Source organism: Eretmochelys imbricata, chromosome 3, assembly GCF_965152235.1.
Source record: "Eretmochelys imbricata isolate rEreImb1 chromosome 3, rEreImb1.hap1, whole genome shotgun sequence".
NCBI lineage: Eukaryota > Metazoa > Chordata > Testudines > Cheloniidae > Eretmochelys > Eretmochelys imbricata.
Window position 1 is genome coordinate 110,647,337 of NC_135574.1, and position 6,000 is coordinate 110,653,336.

General features: G+C 47.4%; 1 protein-coding gene across 3 annotated transcripts in view; it reads right to left on the minus strand.

Moving 5' to 3' along the window:
* SHPRH (SNF2 histone linker PHD RING helicase) overlaps window positions 1–1,124 on the minus strand; it is a 140,199-nt gene extending 139,075 nt beyond the window's left edge. For 2 of the 3 annotated variants that reach the window (XM_077813171.1, XM_077813172.1), the window contains exon 1: window positions 943–1,121. The gene's annotated coding sequence lies outside the window, so the exon portion shown is untranslated. Of the gene's footprint in view, window positions 1–942 lie in introns of all 3 variants that reach the window. The other variant, XM_077813173.1, reaches the window with a different exon arrangement.
* Window positions 1,125–6,000: the final 4,876 nt, after the last annotated feature.

The following is a 6,000-nucleotide window of genomic DNA, read 5'->3' on the forward strand; positions in this document are numbered from 1 at the left end:
GAGCAAAGTTAATATTTATAAAGTAATGTACATGTACAGATCCATTTGCAAACCTAAACAAAGCACACTCCTTGCCCTGAAAGAACTTCTGAAAACCCAGCTGTTCTCTGAAGCATTCCAGCTGTGAAGCTCACAGCCCTCACTCTCCTGTATAATATTACACAGTGGAACCCGATTTATCCGATCTAATTGGGATTGGGGCCACATCAGATAAACAAAAATTCAGATAAACAGAAGAATGGATGGGGATTTCGGGGCTGTGGGCCTGAGCCCCGCCACCCGCGACGGACAGCGTCAATTTCCCTTACTCTGTTCCTGTCTGGCGCCCGGGTGGTTTGGTTAATCCGGAGAGCCAGACAACGGGTAAATGGGGTGCTACTGTATTGCAATGTACCCATTCACCCCTCAGACTGCAAGCCCTTTGGGGCAGGGACACTTACGTGCAAAGCTATACTTACCCTTGTCTAAAGCACCGCGTACTCTTGCATTGCCACAGAGACAAGGGGCCCTCGTCCCGAAGAGCTGCCAGGCTAACCCGGACACACGCAGCACACCCAAGCGAGGTGGCAATGTACGCAAGGGGGGCAATTATCGCCGCTTAGCTGTATCAGGAGCGCTCGCCTCTTCCCAGAGACACTGGTTTATCTGAGCGCCCGGCTCAGCCCCACTTCGGGCCTGGCCTCGCCTCGCCACCGGAACGTCCCCGTGGGAAGGGGCCGCAGGGGGAGGCGAAGAGACTTTGCCCTTTCACAGCACAACCGGGCACGCCGGCGGGCGAAAGGGAAGCCAGGCGCAGGCAGCGGGCAGCACACGCGGGGTACCCCAGCCCCCCACCCAGCACAGGGGAGCCCCAGGGAGGGGCTGCTGCACCGTGACACAGGGGGCGCCCTGCGGGGTCGGGACCCACAGCCTGGCAGGCCCCCGCTCCCGCCCTGAACCTACCTAGGGGATAAGTCCGCTCCTGCGTCGGCTCCTTCCAGCCCCTCGGGGCGCCTCTGGCGGGGGGGGAGGGGAGAGGAAGGGGATACAGCTCCCGAGCAGTTGCGCGCGTACGAGACCCCGCAGCGCCGCTTGGGGGCTGACGAGGGGCCACAGCCACCAACGGCCTTCTAGCCGCGCGCGCTCCCGACAGCACCAGGGCGCGCCCGTTCGGTGTGGGAAGGAGCCTCCCAGCCGGCAGAGGCTGCCCCGGCGGAAAGGAGCGTGCGGGCCCAGAGCTGGCGCATGCGCAAGGGCCATGCCCAACAGCTGGGGAGAGAGGTAGGCGGGGCCTCGACGGCTCCTGTGGGTTCCTCCCAGCCGCAGAGGGGAGGGTGGCCGGGGGCAGGGAAGAGCCGCAGCCGCGGCTGGCCGGGCTGATCCCGGACAGCCGGGCCCAGGGGTGCCCCTGGGATGAGAAGCAGCAACAGCCTTGAAATGCCCGCAGCAAATTCCCCCGTCCTCACAGGGGTAGTGCCGGGGAAACGTGTGACACGCAGGGCTGCCCTTGGGGGAAATGGTGCCCTCCTTGGGTGAACTTGTATTTTGGTGCCCCTGGACCCCTTGGATGCCCCTCAGTGTCCCTAAGTTCCCCAGGCTCCCCACCTCCCCTTTCCCTCCTAACTCCTACACTGTGCCGCTTTGCTCCGAGCCCTGTACCTCTAGCCCCTCTACCCCCTCCTGCGCTCAAGTGGGGAAAGTGACCTAGATGCATGGCGCAACTGGCATCGCCAACTGGCAACTCTCCGCCCCCCGCTGCTTTTCCTCCGTCACCCCTAGGGGCTGTGAGGCGAGAGCCAGGACCAGCGCCAGGGCTCCTAGCATCCAGGACACTTTCCCCACCTGGGCTGTGTAAAGCCAGGGCAGGAAAGCAGCAGCTCCTGACGCTCACCTCACAGCACAGCAGGACAGTGACCTGGATATATGGAGCACTCGGTGTTGCTTCTCGCTCCCCCGTCACAGCCCCCTAGGGGGGCACAGAGGACCATGGGCGGGTGGGGGCGAGCACCACTCCCCCCACCACGTTTGTCTACTGGGAAAAAGCAGGGAGAAATCTGGCTGCATTCCACACGCACAGCGCTTCCTTGCCAGCCGGGAACAATTTCTGACAGCGCGCACCTCAGCGCTGACACACAGTGCCCCCTTGACTGACATGTGCAGTGCAACCCTCCCCCATTCTCAGAGAGGAGAGGGGGCAAGGCACACCGCAAACTCCCCCTCTGTGTCCCACTCCAGCTGCAGGAGGGAAGGGAAATTGGGGCACCCGCAGAAGGAATTGATGGATCCCTTAAGTGTTAAATAGTGCCCAACTACTATGGGAATGGGTGCACTAAAGTTAGAACGATCTGATGTTCAGATATTGTTGGGACTGTCAGGGTATTAGGGGCTTTGTCTTATATATGCCACTTCCCTACACTGGAAAAAAATCCTGATTTTTCACACTTGCTATCTGGTCACCTTAACTAAAGTGCATTTACACTTTTATTTGACAGACTCGATAGTGACATTTTTAGGATCCTTCAGCTTATCATAGGTTGTCCCACAGTAGGATTTTTTTTTTTTTGAAGAATAGTTCAAAGCAAATCACTTGTCTCCTTTTATGATTAGACTGATTCACCAAATCAGTAATGAGTTGGTTCTGAGCCTGCAGAATTTGGATGTTGCATACCTGAGTAGCATCCTTATTGTGTTTCCTGCGTAGGGTTATAGAATTGGCAGATTCATACAACAAGATAAGAAAGTCATATAAAGATATCAGAAAAGTCATAGCTGCACTTCCCCCCCATTCCCCAAATCATAAGTAAGTCAGAGATGACAACAGTTGAGTAAATGCTGCAAAAAAGTATCTGTGAACATTCCTTAGAATAAATTCACACATTTGTTACTATTTATGACCTCTTTTATTTGCTTCCCTAAACATTTCTATGTGCAAGTTTTTGGTTAACAAGAACATTATAGAAAGAGAAATTTTCAGGCATACTCATGAAAACATGTATTTGCATGAACATTCACACCAGAAGTGTTTGCATCAAGTTCTTGAAAGCTCTTCTAGGACTAGAAATCATCCAGTCAGGGAGCTGAGACTAAGAAATAGTAAATTATTAATAGCAAATTCTCAAAGCAGTAGTAATGGTGGACAATGTCAGGCAATCCATGAGCTAAAATATGTTTTCAAAATCACATTAAAATAAATTCGTGTCAAATATGCTCATGGATAATTTCAGAGGTAAAAGGATTAAATTGATCTAATAAATTGTTCACTGCAAATAGCTCACTTTAAAAGATGCAAATTCTGAAAAGCAAGAGCCAGATCTTGCTGTAAAATAGACTGATATTCAATCAGAGAACTGAATAGGGCAAATGATTTGTCATCCTGGTAACTTTCTGGATCTGACAGAACTGCCAGCAGTGGTGTGTGGTCTGATGGTATTGTAGGCAACTTCTGAGGTGCTTATTAGTAGGGGTATTTGTTTTGCAATGTAAGTAAGCAGACATGAATCAAGGAACAATAGAGAGAAGCTATTGAGAAAGAAAGGGCTTTTCCCCCCCTTCACAGAAACCATTGTGGGCCAGATTCTGCTACCTTTACTCATGTCGAGTAGCACCTTACTCGACCAATAGGCACTGATCTAACAAAACCTTTAAACATGAGTAATCCCATTGACTTCAGTGGGACTACTGAGTAGTCCACATGAGTAAGGGGAGCAATATCTGGCCCTGAGTTTGAACCCATGAGGAAGGACACTAACTTTACACAGTATGGCCTTTCAATGAATCCAAGATTATATAAATGTGAGGTGAGAAGAACATACACTATGTTGGTACATTTGTTACTGTTCAAACTATGTTTCCGAACAATAACTGAAGCCATTAACTTGCTGGGCCTGGTTCTCTGCCATTTTTGGCTAGTTTATAGCAGTGAAACTCCATTGACTTCAACAGAGCTAATGTAAACTAATAAAATTAAGTGCCTTGCATGGTGTGGGTTATAGTCAATGAAAGCTTATGCCCAAATGCATTTGTTAGTCTCTAAGGTGCCACAAGGACTCCTCGTTGTTTTTGCTAATAAAATTAATGTAACAGTAGAGAATCAGGCCCTCTGGGTTCTAGCTGTATTTCTGTGATGGTCTGAGTTTCATACCAGCACAGTGCTTGTGATATAGCAGTAAGAATATACTGCCAACTACCTAACCAGGATGGTGACAGGGATTGTGAAATGCCCAAGGGATAAGAGAACACAAAAAAACGCAGGAATAATGGAGAATTACAACTATCCTCTCATCACACGGTGCTCCCTCAGCTACCTGGTGTGCCAGGCTGCCTGGCCTCTAACAATATACACACACAGTCCATTTCTTTTCCCCAGTGGTATCATTTTTCTTTAGATTCTAGGCATTACAGAACACAGTACAGGTAAGTGTAAAGAAGATCCTTCCACCCGCTTTCTGTACCATACCCAGCTCGCAATCTGAGCTCTCCTCTTCTTATTCCTGCCAATTATATATCTTCCCCTTATGGAGCTTATTACCTCATTAGTCCAACCATTACCCCCCCCCCAAGTGTCAACAATTTTCAGACCAAGTTAATACCTTCCAATTAACTCTGTGATCTGCTCTGTTATACAATTACCTTAGTGACCAGAGTGCTACAGCTATCACTCTGTCACACCTCACTTTGACTGGGTATATGGCACCTCAGGAAAAGATGCAGAGATAAAATTTCTAGACACCATAAGCGACTCCTTGGAGCAGCTTGTCCTGGAAACCACAAGGAGAGAAGAAATTCTTGATCTAGTCCTAAGTGGAGCACAGGATCTGATTCAGGAGGTGAATATAGCTGAACCACTCGGTAATAATGACCATAATGTAATTAAATTTAACATCCTTATAAGGAAAAAAATGCCAAAGAATCTTACTACAGTAGCATTTAACTTCAAAGAGGGAAACTAAACAAAAGTGAAGGTTCTAATTAAATGGAAATTAAGAGGAACGGTCACAAAGCTGTAATGGCTAGAAATTTCATGGAGACAATTTAAAAACACCATAATAGAAACTAAATGAATACCCCAAATAAAGAAAAAACAGTAAGATGACCAAAAAATGCCACCATGGCTACAAAGCACAGTGAAAGAGGCAGTTAGAGGCAAAAAAAAAAAAAATCCTTTAAAAATTGGAAGTCAAATCCTAGTGAGGAAAATAGAAAGGAGCATAAACTTGGGCAAGTCAAGTGTAAAAATATAATAAGGTAGGCCAAGAAAGAATTTGAAAAGCAACTAACTAAGGACACAAAAACTAACAGGAAAATGTTTTAAAGTATATCAGAAGTATTCTGCCAAACAGTAAGTGGTGGTCCTGGACAACTGAGGTGCTAAAGGAGCACTCAAGGAAAACAAAGTAGTTGAGGAGAACGTAAATGATTTCTTTGCATTAGTCTTGACTGCAGAGGATGTGAAGCCATTCTTTTCAGGTGACAAATCTGAGGAACTGTCCCAGATTGATGTGTCAGTAGAGAAGGCTTTGGAACAAATTGATAAATTAAACAATAATAAATCACCAGCACCAGATGGTATTCACCCAAGTGTTCTGAAGGAACTCAAATATGAAATTGCAGAACTGTAGTATGTAACCTATCACTTAAATCAGCCTATGTAGCAAATGACTGGAGGGTAGTTAATGTAATGCTGATTTTCAAACAAGGTTCCAAAGGTGATCCTGCCATTTACAGGCTGGTAAACCTAACTTCAGTACCAGAAAAATTGGTTGAAACTATAATAAAGAACAGAATTATCAGACATATAGATTAACACAATCTGTTGGGGAAGAGTAAACATGACTTTAGTAAAGGGAAATCATGCCTCACTAATCCATCAGAATTCTTTGCGGGAGTCAACAAGCCATGTGGACAAGGATGATCCAGTCAATATACTTGGATTTTCAGAAAGCCTTTGACAAGGTCCCTTTCCAAAGGCTCTTAAGCAAGTAAGCAGTCATGGGATAATAGGGAAGGGTCTCTCATGGATCA